The 19,050-nt window shown below is 42.1% G+C and overlaps 50 pseudogenes; all 50 read right to left on the bottom strand.

The window, feature by feature from the left end:
- Positions 1 to 250: 250 nt before the first annotated feature.
- LOC128036728 (5S ribosomal RNA) lies at positions 251 to 364 on the bottom strand (annotated as a pseudogene).
- Positions 365 to 541: 177 nt separating this feature from the next.
- LOC128036714 (5S ribosomal RNA) lies at positions 542 to 655 on the bottom strand (annotated as a pseudogene).
- A 468-nt stretch (positions 656 to 1,123) lies between these two features.
- On the bottom strand, positions 1,124 to 1,234 carry LOC128036721 (5S ribosomal RNA; annotated as a pseudogene).
- Positions 1,235 to 1,411: 177 nt separating this feature from the next.
- Positions 1,412 to 1,526, bottom strand: LOC128036733 (5S ribosomal RNA; annotated as a pseudogene).
- A 177-nt stretch (positions 1,527 to 1,703) lies between these two features.
- On the bottom strand, positions 1,704 to 1,818 carry LOC128036731 (5S ribosomal RNA; annotated as a pseudogene).
- A 176-nt stretch (positions 1,819 to 1,994) lies between these two features.
- On the bottom strand, positions 1,995 to 2,108 carry LOC128036713 (5S ribosomal RNA; annotated as a pseudogene).
- A 175-nt stretch (positions 2,109 to 2,283) lies between these two features.
- LOC128036763 (5S ribosomal RNA) lies at positions 2,284 to 2,398 on the bottom strand (annotated as a pseudogene).
- A 177-nt stretch (positions 2,399 to 2,575) lies between these two features.
- On the bottom strand, positions 2,576 to 2,687 carry LOC128036738 (5S ribosomal RNA; annotated as a pseudogene).
- Positions 2,688 to 2,863: 176 nt separating this feature from the next.
- Positions 2,864 to 2,979, bottom strand: LOC128036683 (5S ribosomal RNA; annotated as a pseudogene).
- Positions 2,980 to 3,156: 177 nt separating this feature from the next.
- Positions 3,157 to 3,270, bottom strand: LOC128036780 (5S ribosomal RNA; annotated as a pseudogene).
- Positions 3,271 to 3,448: 178 nt separating this feature from the next.
- On the bottom strand, positions 3,449 to 3,562 carry LOC128036702 (5S ribosomal RNA; annotated as a pseudogene).
- Positions 3,563 to 3,738: 176 nt separating this feature from the next.
- Positions 3,739 to 3,852, bottom strand: LOC128036779 (5S ribosomal RNA; annotated as a pseudogene).
- A 177-nt stretch (positions 3,853 to 4,029) lies between these two features.
- On the bottom strand, positions 4,030 to 4,144 carry LOC128036762 (5S ribosomal RNA; annotated as a pseudogene).
- Positions 4,145 to 4,609: 465 nt separating this feature from the next.
- LOC128036727 (5S ribosomal RNA) lies at positions 4,610 to 4,722 on the bottom strand (annotated as a pseudogene).
- Positions 4,723 to 4,898: 176 nt separating this feature from the next.
- On the bottom strand, positions 4,899 to 5,011 carry LOC128036751 (5S ribosomal RNA; annotated as a pseudogene).
- Positions 5,012 to 5,188: 177 nt separating this feature from the next.
- LOC128036734 (5S ribosomal RNA) lies at positions 5,189 to 5,302 on the bottom strand (annotated as a pseudogene).
- A 177-nt stretch (positions 5,303 to 5,479) lies between these two features.
- Positions 5,480 to 5,595, bottom strand: LOC128036718 (5S ribosomal RNA; annotated as a pseudogene).
- Positions 5,596 to 5,771: 176 nt separating this feature from the next.
- Positions 5,772 to 5,884, bottom strand: LOC128036729 (5S ribosomal RNA; annotated as a pseudogene).
- A 176-nt stretch (positions 5,885 to 6,060) lies between these two features.
- On the bottom strand, positions 6,061 to 6,176 carry LOC128036711 (5S ribosomal RNA; annotated as a pseudogene).
- Positions 6,177 to 6,353: 177 nt separating this feature from the next.
- Positions 6,354 to 6,467, bottom strand: LOC128036691 (5S ribosomal RNA; annotated as a pseudogene).
- A 1,626-nt stretch (positions 6,468 to 8,093) lies between these two features.
- On the bottom strand, positions 8,094 to 8,207 carry LOC128036778 (5S ribosomal RNA; annotated as a pseudogene).
- Positions 8,208 to 8,386: 179 nt separating this feature from the next.
- LOC128036701 (5S ribosomal RNA) lies at positions 8,387 to 8,500 on the bottom strand (annotated as a pseudogene).
- Positions 8,501 to 8,676: 176 nt separating this feature from the next.
- LOC128036700 (5S ribosomal RNA) lies at positions 8,677 to 8,792 on the bottom strand (annotated as a pseudogene).
- A 176-nt stretch (positions 8,793 to 8,968) lies between these two features.
- On the bottom strand, positions 8,969 to 9,082 carry LOC128036717 (5S ribosomal RNA; annotated as a pseudogene).
- Positions 9,083 to 9,258: 176 nt separating this feature from the next.
- On the bottom strand, positions 9,259 to 9,373 carry LOC128036761 (5S ribosomal RNA; annotated as a pseudogene).
- Positions 9,374 to 9,550: 177 nt separating this feature from the next.
- On the bottom strand, positions 9,551 to 9,661 carry LOC128036720 (5S ribosomal RNA; annotated as a pseudogene).
- A 1,047-nt stretch (positions 9,662 to 10,708) lies between these two features.
- Positions 10,709 to 10,823, bottom strand: LOC128036739 (5S ribosomal RNA; annotated as a pseudogene).
- A 176-nt stretch (positions 10,824 to 10,999) lies between these two features.
- Positions 11,000 to 11,114, bottom strand: LOC128036760 (5S ribosomal RNA; annotated as a pseudogene).
- Positions 11,115 to 11,290: 176 nt separating this feature from the next.
- LOC128036776 (5S ribosomal RNA) lies at positions 11,291 to 11,404 on the bottom strand (annotated as a pseudogene).
- Positions 11,405 to 11,579: 175 nt separating this feature from the next.
- LOC128036726 (5S ribosomal RNA) lies at positions 11,580 to 11,692 on the bottom strand (annotated as a pseudogene).
- Positions 11,693 to 11,870: 178 nt separating this feature from the next.
- LOC128036712 (5S ribosomal RNA) lies at positions 11,871 to 11,984 on the bottom strand (annotated as a pseudogene).
- A 175-nt stretch (positions 11,985 to 12,159) lies between these two features.
- Positions 12,160 to 12,272, bottom strand: LOC128036686 (5S ribosomal RNA; annotated as a pseudogene).
- A 466-nt stretch (positions 12,273 to 12,738) lies between these two features.
- LOC128036768 (5S ribosomal RNA) lies at positions 12,739 to 12,852 on the bottom strand (annotated as a pseudogene).
- Positions 12,853 to 13,028: 176 nt separating this feature from the next.
- LOC128036759 (5S ribosomal RNA) lies at positions 13,029 to 13,143 on the bottom strand (annotated as a pseudogene).
- Positions 13,144 to 13,319: 176 nt separating this feature from the next.
- LOC128036747 (5S ribosomal RNA) lies at positions 13,320 to 13,434 on the bottom strand (annotated as a pseudogene).
- Positions 13,435 to 13,610: 176 nt separating this feature from the next.
- LOC128036695 (5S ribosomal RNA) lies at positions 13,611 to 13,725 on the bottom strand (annotated as a pseudogene).
- A 466-nt stretch (positions 13,726 to 14,191) lies between these two features.
- LOC128036710 (5S ribosomal RNA) lies at positions 14,192 to 14,305 on the bottom strand (annotated as a pseudogene).
- A 176-nt stretch (positions 14,306 to 14,481) lies between these two features.
- LOC128036689 (5S ribosomal RNA) lies at positions 14,482 to 14,597 on the bottom strand (annotated as a pseudogene).
- Positions 14,598 to 14,777: 180 nt separating this feature from the next.
- Positions 14,778 to 14,890, bottom strand: LOC128036750 (5S ribosomal RNA; annotated as a pseudogene).
- A 176-nt stretch (positions 14,891 to 15,066) lies between these two features.
- Positions 15,067 to 15,179, bottom strand: LOC128036725 (5S ribosomal RNA; annotated as a pseudogene).
- A 176-nt stretch (positions 15,180 to 15,355) lies between these two features.
- Positions 15,356 to 15,467, bottom strand: LOC128036737 (5S ribosomal RNA; annotated as a pseudogene).
- Positions 15,468 to 15,643: 176 nt separating this feature from the next.
- LOC128036732 (5S ribosomal RNA) lies at positions 15,644 to 15,759 on the bottom strand (annotated as a pseudogene).
- Positions 15,760 to 16,228: 469 nt separating this feature from the next.
- Positions 16,229 to 16,342, bottom strand: LOC128036685 (5S ribosomal RNA; annotated as a pseudogene).
- A 183-nt stretch (positions 16,343 to 16,525) lies between these two features.
- Positions 16,526 to 16,641, bottom strand: LOC128036745 (5S ribosomal RNA; annotated as a pseudogene).
- A 179-nt stretch (positions 16,642 to 16,820) lies between these two features.
- Positions 16,821 to 16,934, bottom strand: LOC128036707 (5S ribosomal RNA; annotated as a pseudogene).
- Positions 16,935 to 17,109: 175 nt separating this feature from the next.
- Positions 17,110 to 17,223, bottom strand: LOC128036687 (5S ribosomal RNA; annotated as a pseudogene).
- Positions 17,224 to 17,977: 754 nt separating this feature from the next.
- Positions 17,978 to 18,092, bottom strand: LOC128036758 (5S ribosomal RNA; annotated as a pseudogene).
- A 177-nt stretch (positions 18,093 to 18,269) lies between these two features.
- LOC128036719 (5S ribosomal RNA) lies at positions 18,270 to 18,382 on the bottom strand (annotated as a pseudogene).
- Positions 18,383 to 18,558: 176 nt separating this feature from the next.
- Positions 18,559 to 18,673, bottom strand: LOC128036757 (5S ribosomal RNA; annotated as a pseudogene).
- Positions 18,674 to 18,849: 176 nt separating this feature from the next.
- LOC128036775 (5S ribosomal RNA) lies at positions 18,850 to 18,963 on the bottom strand (annotated as a pseudogene).
- Between the last annotated feature and the right edge of the window lie 87 nt (positions 18,964 to 19,050).

The following is a 19,050-nucleotide window of genomic DNA, read 5'->3' as shown; positions in this document are numbered from 1 at the left end:
AGTACTACTCTCGCCAAGCACGCTTAATCATGGAGTTCGATGGGATCCGGCATTAGTGCCGGTATGATCGCACCACCAACTCTTGCGCAATCTATTCATATAAAGGTCGCCTTTATCGCACTTGCGCCGAATTTAAATGCAAATTTGACCAAATATCGCTTCAAATTGTTTATTTCACAAAACGAAAATAACGAATGAGTTACACCACGCCGAGAAAATGCAACTAAAAAAATTATATGAAATAAAATGGAGGGTGCAACACGAGGACTTCCTGAGGTCACCCATCCTAGTACTACTCTCGCCAAGCACGCTTAATCATGGAGTTCTAATGCGATCCGGCATTAGTGCCGGTATGATCGCACTGGCCAACTCTTGCGCAATCTATTCATATAAAGGTTGCCCTTATCGCACTTGCGCCGAATTTAAATGCAAATTTGACCAATATCGCTCCTAATTATTTATTTCACAAAACGAAAATAACGAATGAGTTACACCACGCCGAGAAAATGCAACTAAAAAAACATTCTATGAAATAAAATGGAGGGTGCAACACGAGGACTTCCTGTGAGGTCACCCATCCTAGTACTACTCTCGCCAAGCACGCTTAATCATGAGTTCGATGGGATCCGGCATTAGTGCCGGTATGATCGCACCTGCCAACTCTTGCGCAATCTATTCATATAAAGGTCGCCTTTATCGCACTTGCGCCGAATTTAAATGCAAATTTGACCAAATATCGCTTCAAATTGTTTATTTCACAAAACGCAAATAACGAATGAGTTACACCACGCCGAGAAAATGCAACTAAAAAAATTATATGAAATAAAATGGAGGGGTGCAACACGAGGACTTCCTGTGAGGTCACCCATCCTAGTACTACTCGCCAAGCACGCTTAATCATGAGTTCTAATGCGATCCGGCATTAGTGCCGGTATGATCGCACCTGCCAACTCTTGCGCAATCTATTCATATAAAGGTTGCCCTTATCGCACTTGCGCCGAATTTAAATGCAAATTTGACCAAATATCGCTCCTAATTATTTATTTCACAAAACGAAAATAACGAATGAGTTACACCACGCCGAGAAAATGCAACTAAAAAAACATTCTATGAAATAAAATGGAGGGTGCAACACGAGGACTTCCTGAGGTCACCCATCCTAGTACTACTCGCCCAAGCACGCTTAATCATGAGTTCGATGGGATCCGGCATTAGTGCCGGTATGATCGCACCCGCCAACTCTTGCGCAATCTATTCATATAAAGGTTGCCCTTATCGCACTTGCGCCGAATTTAAATGCAAATTGACCAAATATCGCTTCAAATTATTTATTTCACAAAACGAAAATAACGAATGAGTTACACCACGCCGAGAAAATGCAACTAAAAAAACATTCTATGAAATAAAATGGAGGGTGCAACACGAGGACTTCCTGTGAGGTCACCCATCCTAGTACTACTCTCGCCAAGCACGCTTAATCATGGAGTTCGATGGGATCCGGCATTAGTGCCGGTATGATCGCACCCGCCAACTCTTGCGCAATCTATTCATATAAAGGTCGCCTTTATCGCACTTGCGCCAATTTAAATGCAAATTTGACCAAATATCGCTTCAAATTGTTTATTTCACAAAACGCAAATAACGAATGAGTTACACCACGCCGAGAAAATGCAACTAAAAAAACATTATATGAAATAAAATGGAGGGTGCAACACGAGGACTTCCTGTGAGGTCACCCATCCTAGTACTACTCTCGCCAAGCACGCTTAATCATGAGTTCTAATGCGATCCGGCATTAGTGCCGGTATGATCGCACTGGCCAACTCTTGCGCAATCTATTCATATAAAGGTTGCCCTTATCGCACTTGCGCCGAATTTAAATGCAAATTGACCAATATCGCTCCTAATTATTTATTTCACAAAACGAAAATAACGAATGAGTTACACCACGCCGAGAAAATGCAACTAAAAAAACATTCTATGAAATAAAATGGAGGGTGCAACACGAGGACTTCCTGTGAGGTCACCCATCCTAGTACTACTCTCGCCAAGCACGCTTAATCATGAGTTCGATGGGATCCGGCATTAGTGCCGGTATGATCGCACCTGCCAACTCTTGCGCAATCTATTCATATAAAGGTCGCCTTATCGCACTTGCGCCAAATTTAAATGCAAATTTGACCAAATATCGCTTCAAATTGTTTATTTCACAAAACGCAAATAACGAATGAGTTACACCACGCCGAGAAAATGCAACTAAAAAAATTATATGAAATAAAATGGAGGGTGCAACACGAGGACTTCCTGTGAGGTCACCCATCCTAGTACTACTCTCGCCAAGCACGCTTAATCATGAGTTCTAATGCGATCCGGCATTAGTGCCGGTATGATCGCACCCGCCAACTCTTGCGCAATCTATTCATATAAAGGTTGCCCTTATCGCACTTGCGCCGAATTTAAATGCAAATTGACCAAATATCGCTCCTAATTATTTATTTCACAAAACGAAAATAACGAATGAGTTACACCACGCCGAGAAAATGCAACTAAAAAAACATTCTATGAAATAAAATGGAGGGTGCAACACGAGGACTTCCTGAGGTCACCCATCCTAGTACTACTCTCGCCAAGCACGCTTAATCATGAGTTCGATGGGATCCGGCATTAGTGCCGGTATGATCGCACCCGCCAACTCTTGCGCAATCTATTCATATAAAGGTCGCCTTTATCGCACTTGCGCCGAATTTAAATGCAAATTTGACCAAATATCGCTTCAAATTATTTATTTCACAAAACGAAAATAACGAATGAGTTACACCACGCCGAGAAAATGCAACTAAAAAAATTATATGAAATAAAATGGAGGGTGCAACACGAGGACTTCCTGTGAGGTCACCCATCCTAGTACTACTCTCGCCAAGCACGCTTAATCATGGAGTTCTAATGGGATCCGGCATTAGTGCCGGTATGATCGCACCCACCAACTCTTGCGCAATCTATTCATATAAAGGTTGCCTTTATCGCACTTGCGCCGAATTTAAATGCAAATTTGACCAAATATCGCTTCAAATTATTTATTTCACAAAACGAAATAACGAATGAGTTACACCACGCCGAGAAAATGCAACTAAAAAAACATTCTATGAAATAAAATGGAGGGTGCAACACGAGGACTTCCTGTGAGGTCACCCATCCTAGTACTACTCTCGCCAAGCACGCTTAATCATGAGTTCGATGGGATCCGGCATTAGTGCCGGTATGATCGCACCCGCCAACTCTTGCGCAATCTATTCATATAAAGGTTGCCCTTATCGCACTTGCGCCGAATTTAAATGCAAATTTGACCAAATATCGCTCCAAATTATTTATTTCACAAAACGAAAATAACGAATGAGTTACACCACGCCGAGAAAATGCAACTAAAAAAACATTCTATGAAATAAAATGGAGGGTGCAACACGAGGACTTCCTGTGAGGTCACCCATCCTAGTACTACTCTCGCCAAGCACGCTTAATCATGAGTTCGATGGGATCCGGCATTAGTGCCGGTATGATCGCACCACCAACTCTTGCGCAATCTATTCATATAAAGGTTGCCTTTATCGCACTTGCGCCGAATTTAAATGCAAATTTGACCAAATATCGCTCCAAATTATTTATTTCACAAAACGAAATAACGAATGAGTTACACCACGCCGAGAAAATGCAACTAAAAAAACATTCTATGAAATAAAATGGAGGGTGCAACACGAGGACTTCCTGTGAGGTCACCCATCCTAGTACTACTCTCGCCAAGCACGCTTAATCATGAGTTCGATGGGATCCGGCATTAGTGCCGGTATGATCGCACCCGCCAACTCTTGCGCAATCTATTCATATAAAGGTCGCCTTTATCGCACTTGCGCCGAATTTAAATGCAAATTTGACCAAATATCGCTTCAAATTGTTTATTTCACAAAACGCAAATAACGAATGAGTTACACCACGCCGAGAAAATGCAACTAAAAAAAATTATATGAAATAAAATGGAGGGTGCAACACGAGGACTTCCTGTGAGGTCACCCATCCTAGTACTACTCTCGCCAAGCACGCTTAATCATGAGTTCTAATGCGATCCGGCATTAGTGCCGGTATGATCGCACCCGCCAACTCTTGCGCAATCTATTCATATAAAGGTTGCCCTTATCGCACTTGCGCCGAATTTAAATGCAAATTGACCAATATCGCTCCTAATTATTTATTTCACAAAACGAAAATAACGAATGAGTTACACCACGCCGAGAAAATGCAACTAAAAAAACATTCTATGAAATAAAATGGAGGGTGCAACACGAGGACTTCCTGTGAGGTCACCCATCCTAGTACTACTCTCGCCAAGCACGCTTAATCATGAGTTCGATGGGATCCGGCATTAGTGCCGGTATGATCGCACTGCCAACTCTTGCGCAATCTATTCATATAAAGGTCGCCTTTATCGCACTTGCGCCGAATTTAAATGCAAATTTGACCAAATATCGCTTCAAATTGTTTATTTCACAAAACGCAAATAACGAATGAGTTACACCACGCCGAGAAAATGCAACTAAAAAAATTATATGAAATAAAATGGAGGGTGCAACACGAGGACTTCCTGAGGTCACCCATCCTAGTACTACTCTCGCCAAGCACGCTTAATCATGAGTTCTAATGCGATCCGGCATTAGTGCCGGTATGATCGCACCCGCCAACTCTTGCGCAATCTATTCATATAAAGGTTGCCCTTATCGCACTTGCGCCGAATTTAAATGCAAATTGACCAATATCGCTCCTAATTATTTATTTCACAAAACGAAAATAACGAATGAGTTACACCACGCCGAGAAAATGCAACTAAAAAAACATTCTATGAAATAAAATGGAGGGTGCAACACGAGGACTTCCTGTGAGGTCACCCATCCTAGTACTACTCGCCCAAGCACGCTTAATCATGAGTTCGATGGGATCCGGCATTAGTGCCGGTATGATCGCACCCGCCAACTCTTGCGCAATCTATTCATATAAAGGTCGCCTTTATCGCACTTGCGCCGAATTTAAATGCAAATTTGACCAAATATCGCTTCAAATTGTTTATTTCACAAAACGCAAATAACGAATGAGTTACACCACGCCGAGAAAATGCAACTAAAAAAAATTATATGAAATAAAATGGAGGGTGCAACACGAGGACTTCCTGTGAGGTCACCCATCCTAGTACTACTCTCGCCAAGCACGCTTAATCATGAGTTCTAATGGATCCGGCATTAGTGCCGGTATGATCGCACCTGCCAACTCTTGCGCAATCTATTCATATAAAGGTTGCCCTTATCGCACTTGCGCCGAATTTAAATGCAAATTGACCAAATATCGCTCCTAATTATTTATTTCACAAAACGAAAATAACGAATGAGTTACACCACGCCGAGAAAATGCAACTAAAAAAACATTCTATGAAATAAAATGGAGGGTGCAACACGAGGACTTCCTGTGAGGTCACCCATCCTAGTACTACTCTCGCCAAGCACGCTTAATCATGAGTTCGATGGGATCCGCTGCATTAGTGCCGGTATGATCGCACTCCCAACTCTTGCGCAATCTATTCATATAAAGGTCGCCCCTTATCGCACTTGCGCCGAATTTAAATGCAAATTTGACCAAATATCGCTTCAAATTATTTATTTCACAAAACGAAAATAACGAATGAGTTACACCACGCCGAGAAAATGCAACTAAAAAAATTCTATGAAATAAAATGGAGGGTGCAACACGAGGACTTCCTGCGAGGTCACCCATCCTAGTACTACTCGCCCAAGCACGCTTAATCATGAGTTCGATGGGATCCGGCATTAGTGCCGGTATGATCGCACTGGCCAACTCTTGCGCAATCTATTCATATAAAGGTCGCCTTTATCGCACTTGCGCCGAATTTAAATGCAAATTTGACCAAATATCGCTTCAAATTGTTTATTTCACAAAACGCAAATAACGAATGAGTTACACCACGCCGAGAAAATGCAACTAAAAAAATTATATGAAATAAAATGGAGGGTGCAACACGAGGACTTCCTGTGAGGTCACCCATCCTAGTACTACTCTCGCCAAGCACGCTTAATCATGGAGTTCTAATGCGATCCGGCATTAGTGCCGGTATGATCGCACCCGCCAACTCTTGCGCAATCTATTCATATAAAGGTTGCCCTTATCGCACTTGCGCCGAATTTAAATGCAAATTGACCAAATATCGCTCCTAATTATTTATTTCACAAAACGAAAATAACGAATGAGTTACACCACGCCGAGAAAATGCAACTAAAAAAACATTCTATGAAATAAAATGGAGGGTGCAACACGAGGACTTCCTGTGAGGTCACCCATCCTAGTACTACTCGCGCCAAGCACGCTTAATCATGAGTTCGATGGGATCCGGCATTAGTGCCGGTATGATCGCACCCGCCAACTCTCATATAATCTATTCATATAAAGGTTGCCTTTATCGCACTTGCGCCGAATTTAAATGCAAATTTGACCAAATATCGCTTCAAATTATTTATTTCACAAAACGAAAATAACGAATGAGTTACACCACGCCGAGAAAATGCAACTAAAAAAACATTCTATGAAATAAAATGGAGGGTGCAACACGAGGACTTCCTGTGAGGTCACCCATCCTAGTACTACTCTCGCCAAGCACGCTTAATCATGAGTTCGATGGGATCCGGCATTAGTGCCGGTATGATCGCACTGCCAACTCTTGCGCAATCTATTCATATAAAGGTTGCCTTATCGCACTTGCGCCCAATTTAAATGCAAATTTGACCAAATATCGCTTCAAATTATTTATTTCACAAAACGAAAATAACGAATGAGTTACACCACGCCGAGAAAATGCAACTAAAAAAATTATATGAAATAAAATGGAGGGTGCAACACGAGGACTTCCTGTGAGGTCACCCATCCTAGTACTACTCTCGCCAAGCACGCTTAATCATGAGTTCGATGGGATGCCCGGCATTAGTGCCGGTATGATCGCACCTGCCAACTCTTGCGCAATCTATTCATATAAAGGTTGCCTTTATCGCACTTGCGCCGAATTTAAATGCAAATTTGACCAAATATCGCTCCAAATTATTTATTTCACAAAACGAAAATAACGAATGAGTTACACCACGCCGAGAAAATGCAACTAAAAAAACATTCTATGAAATAAAATGGAGGGTGCAACACGAGGACTTCCTGTGAGGTCACCCATCCTAGTACTACTCGCCAAGCACGCTTAATCATGAGTTCGATGGGATCCGGCATTAGTGCCGGTATGATCGCACCCGCCAACTCTTGCGCAATCTATTCATATAAAGGTCGCCTTATCGCACTTTGCGCGCCAATTTAAATGCAAATTTGACCAAATATCGCTTCAAATTATTTATTTCACAAAACGAAAATAACGAATGAGTTACACCACGCCGAGAAAATGCAACTAAAAAAACATTCTATGAAATAAAATGGAGGGTGCAACACGAGGACTTCCTGAGGTCACCCATCCTAGTACTACTCTCGCCAAGCACGCTTAATCATGAGTTCGATGGGATCCGGCATTAGTGCCGGTATGATCGCACTGGCCAACTCTTGCGCAATCTATTCATATAAAGGTCGCCTTATCGCACTTGCGCCGAATTTAAATGCAAATTTGACCAAATATCGCTTCAAATTGTTTATTTCACAAAACGAAATAACGAATGAGTTACACCACGCCGAGAAAATGCAACTAAAAAAATTATATGAAATAAAATGGAGGGTGCAACACGAGGACTTCCTGAGGTCACCCATCCTAGTACTACTCTCGCCAAGCACGCTTAATCATGAGTTCTAATGGGATCCGGCATTAGTGCCGGTATGATCGCACTGCCAACTCTTGCGCAATCTATTCATATAAAGGTTGCCTTTATCGCACTTGCGCCGAATTTAAATGCAAATTGACCAAATATCGCTCCAAATTATTTATTTCACAAAACGAAAATAACGAATGAGTTACACCACGCCGAGAAAATGCAACTAAAAAAACATTCTATGAAATAAAATGGAGGGTGCAACACGAGGACTTCCTGTGAGGTCACCCATCCTAGTACTACTCTCGCCAAGCACGCTTAATCATGAGTTCGATGGGATCCGGCATTAGTGCCGGTATGATCGCACCCGCCACAACTCTTGCGCAATCTATTCATATAAAGGTCCCCTTATCGCACTTGCGCCGAATTTAAATGCAAATTTGACCAAATATCGCTTCAAATTATTTATTTCACAAAACGAAAATAACGAATGAGTTACACCACGCCGAGAAAATGCAACTAAAAAAACATTCTATGAAATAAAATGGAGGGTGCAACACGAGGACTTCCTGTGAGGTCACCCATCCTAGTACTACTCTCGCCAAGCACGCTTAATCATGAGTTCGATGGGATCCGGCATTAGTGCCGGTATGATCGCACCACAACTCTTGCGCAATCTATTCATATAAAGGTCGCCTTTATCGCACTTGCGCCGAATTTAAATGCAAATTTGACCAAATATCGCTTCAAATTGTTTATTTCACAAAACGCAAATAACGAATGAGTTACACCACGCCGAGAAAATGCAACTAAAAAAACATTATATGAAATAAAATGGAGGGTGCAACACGAGGACTTCCTGTGAGGTCACCCATCCTAGTACTACTCTCGCCAAGCACGCTTAATCATGGAGTTCTAATGCGATCCGGCATTAGTGCCGGTATGATCGCACCCGCCAACTCTTGCGCAATCTATTCATATAAAGGTTGCCCTTATCGCACTTGCGCCGAATTTAAATGCAAATTGACCAATATCGCTCCAAATTATTTATTTCACAAAACGAAAATAACGAATGAGTTACACCACGCCGAGAAAATGCAACTAAAAAAACATTCTATGAAATAAAATGGAGGGTGCAACACGAGGACTTCCTGCGAGGTCACCCATCCTAGTACTACTCTCGCCAAGCACGCTTAATCATGAGTTCGATGGGATCCGGCATTAGTGCCGGTATGATCGCACCTGCCAACTCTTGCGCAATCTATTCATATAAAGGTCGCCTTTATCGCACTTGCGCCGAATTTAAATGCAAATTTGACCAAATATCGCTTCAAATTGTTTATTTCACAAAACGCAAATAACGAATGAGTTACACCACGCCGAGAAAATGCAACTAAAAAAATTATATGAAATAAAATGGAGGGTGCAACACGAGGACTTCCTGTGAGGTCACCCATCCTAGTACTACTCTCGCCAAGCACGCTTAATCATGAGTTCTAATGCGATCCGGCATTAGTGCCGGTATGATCGCACCCGCCAACTCTTGCGCAATCTATTCATATAAAGGTTGCCTCGATCGCACTTGCGCCGAATTTAAATGCAAATTTGACCAATATCGCTCCTAATTATTTATTTCACAAAACGAAAATAACGAATGAGTTACACCACGCCGAGAAAATGCAACTAAAAAAACATTCTATGAAATAAAATGGAGGGTGCAACACGAGGACTTCCTGAGGTCACCCATCCTAGTACTACTCGCCCAAGCACGCTTAATCATGAGTTCGATGGGATCCGGCATTAGTGCCGGTATGATCGCACCCACCAACTCTTGCGCAATCTATTCATATAAAGGTTGCCCCTTATCGCACTTGCGCGCCAATTTAAATGCAAATTGACCAAATATCGCTCAAATTATTTATTTCACAAAACGAAAATAACGAATGAGTTACACCACGCCGAGAAAATGCAACTAAAAAAACATTCTATGAAATAAAATGGAGGGTGCAACACGAGGACTTCCTGTGAGGTCACCCATCCTAGTACTACTCTCGCCAAGCACGCTTAATCATGAGTTCGATGGGATCCGGCATTAGTGCCGGTATGATCGCACTGCCAACTCTTGCGCAATCTATTCATATAAAGGTCGCCTTTATCGCACTTGCGCCGAATTTAAATGCAAATTTGACCAAATATCGCTTCAAATTGTTTATTTCACAAAACGCAAATAACGAATGAGTTACACCACGCCGAGAAAATGCAACTAAAAAAATTATATGAAATAAAATGGAGGGTGCAACACGAGGACTTCCTGAGGTCACCCATCCTAGTACTACTCTCGCCAAGCACGCTTAATCATGAGTTCTAATGGATCCGGCATTAGTGCCGGTATGATCGCACCCGCCAACTCTTGCGCAATCTATTCATATAAAGGTTGCCCTTATCGCACTTGCGCCGAATTTAAATGCAAATTGACCAAATATCGCTCCAAATTATTTATTTCACAAAACGAAAATAACGAATGAGTTACACCACGCCGAGAAAATGCAACTAAAAAAACATTCTATGAAATAAAATGGAGGGTGCAACACGAGGACTTCCTGTGAGGTCACCCATCCTAGTACTACTCTCGCAAAGCACGCTTAATCATGAGTTCGATGGGATCCGGCATTAGTGCCGGTATGATCGCACTGCACAACTCTTGCGCAATCTATTCATATAAAGGTTGCCTTTATCGCACTTGCGCCGAATTTAAATGCAAATTTGACCAAATATCGCTCCAAATTATTTATTTCACAAAACGAAATAACGAATGAGTTACACCACGCCGAGAAAATGCAACTAAAAAAACATTCTATGAAATAAAATGGAGGGTGCAACACGAGGACTTCCTGCGAGGTCACCCATCCTAGTACTACTCTCGCCAAGCACGCTTAATCATGGAGTTCGATGGGATCCGGCATTAGTGCCGGTATGATCGCACCCGCCAACTCTTGCGCAATCTATTCATATAAAGGTCGCCTTTATCGCACTTGCGCCGAATTTAAATGCAAATTTGACCAAATATCGCTTCAAATTGTTTATTTCACAAAACGCAAATAACGAATGAGTTACACCACGCCGAGAAAATGCAACTAAAAAAATTATATGAAATAAAATGGAGGGTGCAACACGAGGACTTCCTGTGAGGTCACCCATCCTAGTACTACTCTCGCCAAGCACGCTTAATCATGAGTTCTAATGCGATCCGGCATTAGTGCCGGTATGATCGCACCCGCCAACTCTTGCGCAATCTATTCATATAAAGGTTGCCCCGATCGCACTTGCGCCGAATTTAAATGCAAATTGACCAATATCGCTCCTAATTATTTATTTCACAAAACGAAAATAACGAATGAGTTACACCACGCCGAGAAAATGCAACTAAAAAAACATTCTATGAAATAAAATGGAGGGTGCAACACGAGGACTTCCTGTGAGGTCACCCATCCTAGTACTACTCTCGCCAAGCACGCTTAATCATGAGTTCGATGGGATCCGGCATTAGTGCCGGTATGATCGCACCCGCCAACTCTTGCGCAATCTATTCATATAAAGGTCGCCTTTATCGCACTTGCGCCAATTTAAATGCAAATTTGACCAAATATCGCTTCAAATTGTTTATTTCACAAAACGCAAATAACGAATGAGTTACACCACGCCGAGAAAATGCAACTAAAAAAATTATATGAAATAAAATGGAGGGTGCAACACGAGGACTTCCTGAGGTCACCCATCCTAGTACTACTCTCGCCAAGCACGCTTAATCATGAGTTCTAATGCGATCCGGCATTAGTGCCGGTATGATCGCACCCACCAACTCTTGCGCAATCTATTCATATAAAGGTTGCCCCGATCGCACTTCTTGCGCCAATTTAAATGCAAATTGACCAATATCGCTCCTAATTATTTATTTCACAAAACGAAAATAACGAATGAGTTACACCACGCCGAGAAAATGCAACTAAAAAAACATTCTATGAAATAAAATGGAGGGTGCAACACGAGGACTTCCTGTGAGGTCACCCATCCTAGTACTACTCTCGCCAAGCACGCTTAATCATGAGTTCGATGGGATCCGGCATTAGTGCCGGTATGATCGCACCTGCCAACTCTTGCGCAATCTATTCATATAAAGGTCGCCTTTATCGCACTTGCGCCAATTTAAATGCAAATTTGACCAAATATCGCTTCAAATTGTTTATTTCACAAAACGCAAATAACGAATGAGTTACACCACGCCGAGAAAATGCAACTAAAAAAATTATATGAAATAAAATGGAGGGTGCAACACGAGGACTTCCTGAGGTCACCCATCCTAGTACTACTCTCGCCAAGCACGCTTAATCATGAGTTCTAATGGGATCCGGCATTAGTGCCGGTATGATCGCACCCGCCAACTCTTGCGCAATCTATTCATATAAAGGTTGCCTCGATCGCACTTGCGCCGAATTTAAATGCAAATTGACCAATATCGCTCCTAATTATTTATTTCACAAAACGAAAATAACGAATGAGTTACACCACGCCGAGAAAATGCAACTAAAAAAACATTCTATGAAATAAAATGGAGGGTGCAACACGAGGACTTCCTGTGAGGTCACCCATCCTAGTACTACTCGCCAAGCACGCTTAATCATGAGTTCGATGGGATCCGGCATTAGTGCCGGTATGATCGCACTCACCAACTCTTGCGCAATCTATTCATATAAAGGTTGCCTTTATCGCACTTGCGCCGAATTTAAATGCAAATTTGACCAAATATCGCTTCAAATTATTTATTTCACAAAACGAAAATAACGAATGAGTTACACCACGCCGAGAAAATGCAACTAAAAAAACATTCTATGAAATAAAATGGAGGGTGCAACACGAGGACTTCCTGCGAGGTCACCCATCCTAGTACTACTCTCGCCAAGCACGCTTAATCATGGAGTTCGATGGGATCCGCATTAGTGCCGGTATGATCGCACCTGCCAACTCTTGCGCAATCTATTCATATAAAGGTCGCCTTTATCGCACTTGCGCCGAATTTAAATGCAAATTTGACCAAATATCGCTTCAAATTGTTTATTTCACAAAACGCAAATAACGAATGAGTTACACCACGCCGAGAAAATGCAACTAAAAAAATTATATGAAATAAAATGGAGGGTGCAACACGAGGACTTCCTGTGAGGTCACCCATCCTAGTACTACTCTCGCCAAGCACGCTTAATCATGAGTTCTAATGCGATCCGGCATTAGTGCCGGTATGATCGCACCCGCCAACTCTTGCGCAATCTATTCATATAAAGGTTGCCCCGATCGCACTTGCGCCGAATTTAAATGCAAATTGACCAATATCGCTCCTAATTATTTATTTCACAAAACGAAAATAACGAATGAGTTACACCACGCCGAGAAAATGCAACTAAAAAAACATTCTATGAAATAAAATGGAGGGTGCAACACGAGGACTTCCTGCGAGGTCACCCATCCTAGTACTACTCTCGCCAAGCACGCTTAATCATGGAGTTCGATGGGATCCGGCATTAGTGCCGGTATGATCGCACCTGCCAACTCTTGCGCAATCTATTCATATAAAGGTCGCCTTTATCGCACTTGCGCCGAATTTAAATGCAAATTTGACCAAATATCGCTTCAAATTGTTTATTTCACAAAACGCAAATAACGAATGAGTTACACCACGCCGAGAAAATGCAACTAAAAAAATTATATGAAATAAAATGGAGGGTGCAACACGAGGACTTCCTGTGAGGTCACCCATCCTAGTACTACTCTCGCCAAGCACGCTTAATCATGAGTTCTAATGCGATCCGGCATTAGTGCCGGTATGATCGCACCTGCCAACTCTTGCGCAATCTATTCATATAAAGGTTGCCTTTATCGCACTTGCGCCGAATTTAAATGCAAATTGACCAATATCGCTCCTAATTATTTATTTCACAAAACGAAAATAACGAATGAGTTACACCACGCCGAGAAAATGCAACTAAAAAAACATTCTATGAAATAAAATGGAGGGTGCAACACGAGGACTTCCTGAGGTCACCCATCCTAGTACTACTCTCGCCAAGCACGCTTAATCATGAGTTCGATGGGATCCGGCATTAGTGCCGGTATGATCGCACTGGCCAACTCTTGCGCAATCTATTCATATAAAGGTTGCCTTTATCGCACTTGCGCCGAATTTAAATGCAAATTTGACCAAATATCGCTCCAAATTATTTATTTCACAAAACGAAAATAACGAATGAGTTACACCACGCCGAGAAAATGCAACTAAAAAAACATTCTATGAAATAAAATGGAGGGTGCAACACGAGGACTTCCTGTGAGGTCACCCATCCTAGTACTACTCTCGCCAAGCACGCTTAATCATGAGTTCGATGGGATCCGGCATTAGTGCCGGTATGATCGCACCTGCCAACTCTTGCGCAATCTATTCATATAAAGGTCGCCTTTATCGCACTTGCGCCGAATTTAAATGCAAATTTGACCAAATATCGCTTCAAATTGTTTATTTCACAAAACGCAAATAACGAATGAGTTACACCACGCCGAGAAAATGCAACTAAAAAAATTATATGAAATAAAATGGAGGGTGCAACACGAGGACTTCCTGTGAGGTCACCCATCCTAGTACTACTCTCGCCAAGCACGCTTAATCATGGAGTTCTAATGCGATCCGGCATTAGTGCCGGTATGATCGCACCCACCAACTCTTGCGCAATCTATTCATATAAAGGTTGCCCTCGATCGCACTTCTTGCGCCGAATTTAAATGCAAATTGACCAATATCGCTCCTAATTATTTATTTCACAAAACGAAAATAACGAATGAGTTACACCACGCCGAGAAAATGCAACTAAAAAAACATTCTATGAAATAAAATGGAGGGTGCAACACGAGGACTTCCTGTGAGGTCACCCATCCTAGTACTACTCGCCCAAGCACGCTTAATCATGAGTTCGATGGGATCCGGCATTAGTGCCGGTATGATCGCACCCACCAACTCTTGCGCAATCTATTCATATAAAGGTCGCCTTTATCGCACTTGCGCCAATTTAAATGCAAATTTGACCAAATATCGCTTCAAATTGTTTATTTCACAAAACGCAAATAACGAATGAGTTACACCACGCCGAGAAAATGCAACTAAAAAAAATTATATGAAATAAAATGGAGGGTGCAACACGAGGACTTCCTGAGGTCACCCATCCTAGTACTACTCTCGCCAAGCACGCTTAATCATGAGTTCTAATGCGATCCGGCATTAGTGCCGGTATGATCGCACCCACCAACTCTTGCGCAATCTATTCATATAAAGGTTGCCTTTATCGCACTTGCGCCGAATTTAAATGCAAATTGACCAATATCGCTCCTAATTATTTATTTCACAAAACGAAAATAACGAATGAGTTACACCACGCCGAGAAAATGCAACTAAAAAAACATTCTATGAAATAAAATGGAGGGTGCAACACGAGGACTTCCTGAGGTCACCCATCCTAGTACTACTCTCGCCAAGCACGCTTAATCATGAGTTCGATGGGATCCGGCATTAGTGCCGGTATGATCGCACCCGCCAACTCTTGCGCAATCTATTCATATAAAGGTCGCCTTTATCGCACTTGCGCCGAATTTAAATGCAAATTTGACCAAATATCGCTTCAAATTGTTTATTTCACAAAACGCAAATAACGAATGAGTTACACCACGCCGAGAAAATGCAACTAAAAAAATTATATGAAATAAAATGGAGGGTGCAACACGAGGACTTCCTGCAGAGGTCACCCATCCTAGTACTACTCTCGCCAAGCACGCTTAATCATGAGTTCTAATGCGATCCGGCATTAGTGCCGGTATGATCGCACCCGCCAACTCTTGCGCAATCTATTCATATAAAGGTTGCCCTTATCGCACTTGCGCCGAATTTAAATGCAAATTTGACCAATATCGCTCCTAATTATTTATTTCACAAAACGAAAATAACGAATGAGTTACACCACGCCGAGAAAATGCAACTAAAAAAACATTCTATGAAATAAAATGGAGGGTGCAACACGAGGACTTCCTGCAGAGGTCACCCATCCTAGTACTACTCTCGCCAAGCACGCTTAATCATGAGTTCGATGGGATCCGGCATTAGTGCCGGTATGATCGCACCACCAACTCTTGCGCAATCTATTCATATAAAGGTTGCCCTTATCGCACTTGCGCCGAATTTAAATGCAAATTTGACCAAATATCGCTCCAAATTATTTATTTCACAAAACGAAAATAACGAATGAGTTACACCACGCCGAGAAAATGCAACTAAAAAAACATTCTATGAAATAAAATGGAGGGTGCAACACGAGGACTTCCTGTGAGGTCACCCATCCTAGTACTACTCTCGCCAAGCACGCTTAATCATGGAGTTCGATGGGATCCGCATTAGTGCCGGTATGATCGCACCGCTGCCAACTATGATCTGCGCAATCTATTCATATAAAGGTCGCCTTTATCGCACTTGCGCCGAATTTAAATGCAAATTTGACCAAATATCGCTTCAAATTGTTTATTTCACAAAACGCAAATAACGAATGAGTTACACCACGCCGAGAAAATGCAACTAAAAAAAATTATATGAAATAAAATGGAGGGTGCAACACGAGGACTTCCTGTGAGGTCACCCATCCTAGTACTACTCTCGCCAAGCACGCTTAATCATGGAGTTCTAATGCGATCCGGCATTAGTGCCGGTATGATCGCACCTGCCAACTCTTGCGCAATCTATTCATATAAAGGTTGCCCTCGATCGCACTTCTTGCCCGAATTTAAATGCAAATTGACCAATATCGCTCCTAATTATTTATTTCACAAAACGAAAATAACGAATGAGTTACACCACGCCGAGAAAATGCAACTAAAAAAACATTCTATGAAATAAAATGGAGGGTGCAACACGAGGACTTCCTGTGAGGTCACCCATCCTAGTACTACTCTCGCCAAGCACGCTTAATCATGAGTTCGATGGGATCCGGCATTAGTGCCGGTATGATCGCACTCACCAACTCTTGCGCAATCTATTCATATAAAGGTCGCCTTTATCGCACTTGCGCCAATTTAAATGCAAATTTGACCAAATATCGCTTCAAATTGTTTATTTCACAAAACGCAAATAACGAATGAGTTACACCACGCCGAGAAAATGCAACTAAAAAAATTATATGAAATAAAATGGAGGGTGCAACACGAGGACTTCCTGAGGTCACCCATCCTAGTACTACTCTCGCCAAGCACGCTTAATCATGGAGTTCTAATGCGATCCGGCATTAGTGCCGGTATGATCGCACCTGCCAACTCTTGCGCAATCTATTCATATAAAGGTTGCCCTTATCGCACTTGCGCCGAATTTAAATGCAAATTGACCAATATCGCTCCTAATTATTTATTTCACAAAACGAAAATAACGAATGAGTTACACCACGCCGAGAAAATGCAACTAAAAAAACATTCTATGAAATAAAATGGAGGGTGCAACACGAGGACTTCCTGCGAGGTCACCCATCCTAGTACTACTCTCGCCAAGCACGCTTAATCATGAGTTCGATGGGATCCGGCATTAGTGCCGGTATGATCGCACTGGCCAACTCTTGCGCAATCTATTCATATAAAGGTCGCCTTATCGCACTTGCGCCGAATTTAAATGCAAATTTGACCAAATATCGCTCCAAATTATTTATTTCACAAAACGAAAATAACGAATGAGTTACACCACGCCGAGAAAATGCAACTAAAAAAACATTCTATGAAATAAAATGGAGGGTGCAACACGAGGACTTCCTGAGGTCACCCATCCTAGTACTACTCTCGCCAAGCACGCTTAATCATGAGTTCGATGGGATCCGCATTAGTGCCGGTATGATCGCACCCGCCAACTCTTGCGCAATCTATTCATATAAAGGTCGCCTTTATCGCACTTGCGCCGAATTTAAATGCAAATTTGACCAAATATCGCTTCAAATTGTTTATTTCACAAAACGCAAATAACGAATGAGTTACACCACGCCGAGAAAATGCAACTAAAAAAATTATATGAAATAAAATGGAGGGTGCAACACGAGGACTTCCTGTGAGGTCACCCATCCTAGTACTACTCTCGCCAAGCACGCTTAATCATGAGTTCTAATGCGATCCGGCATTAGTGCCGGTATGATCGCACCCGCCAACTCTTGCGCAATCTATTCATATAAAGGTTGCCCTCGATCGCACTTGCGCCGAATTTAAATGCAAATTGACCAATATCGCTCCTAATTATTTATTTCACAAAACGAAAATAACGAATGAGTTACACCACGCCGAGAAAATGCAACTAAAAAAACATTCTATGAAATAAAATGGAGGGTGCAACACGAGGACTTCCTGCGAGGTCACCCATCCTAGTACTACTCTCCCAAGCACGCTTAATCATGAGTTCGATGGGATCCGGCATTAGTGCCGGTATGATCGCACCCGCCAACTCTTGCGCAATCTATTCATATAAAGGTCGCCTTTATCGCACTTGCGCCGAATTTAAATGCAAATTTGACCAAATATCGCTTCAAATTGTTTATTTCACAAAACGCAAATAACGAATGAGTTACACCACGCCGAGAAAATGCAACTAAAAAAATTATATGAAATAAAATGGAGGGTGCAACACGAGGACTTCCTGTGAGGTCACCCATCCTAGTACTACTCTCGCCAAGCACGCTTAATCATGAGTTCTAATGCGATCCGGCATTAGTGCCGGTATGATCGCACCCGCCAACTCTTGCGCAATCTATTCATATAAAGGTTGCCCTTATCGCACTTGCGCCGAATTTAAATGCAAATTGACCAATATCGCTCCTAATTATTTATTTCACAAAACGAAAATAACGAATGAGTTACACCACGCCGAGAAAATGCAACTAAAAAAACATTCTATGAAATAAAATGGAGGGTGCAACACGAGGACTTCCTGTGAGGTCACCCATCCTAGTACTACTCTCGCCAAGCACGCTTAATCATGAGTTCGATGGGATCCGGCATTAGTGCCGGTATGATCGCACCCGCCAACTCTTGCGCAATCTATTCATATAAAGGTTGCCCCTTATCGCACTTGCGCCGAATTTAAATGCAAATTTGACCAAATATCGCT

This window comes from Gossypium raimondii, unplaced genomic scaffold (genome assembly GCF_025698545.1).
Source record: "Gossypium raimondii isolate GPD5lz unplaced genomic scaffold, ASM2569854v1 Contig00030, whole genome shotgun sequence".
Lineage (NCBI taxonomy): Eukaryota > Viridiplantae > Streptophyta > Magnoliopsida > Malvales > Malvaceae > Gossypium > Gossypium raimondii.
This window is presented reverse-complemented; position numbering and strand designations above follow the sequence as displayed.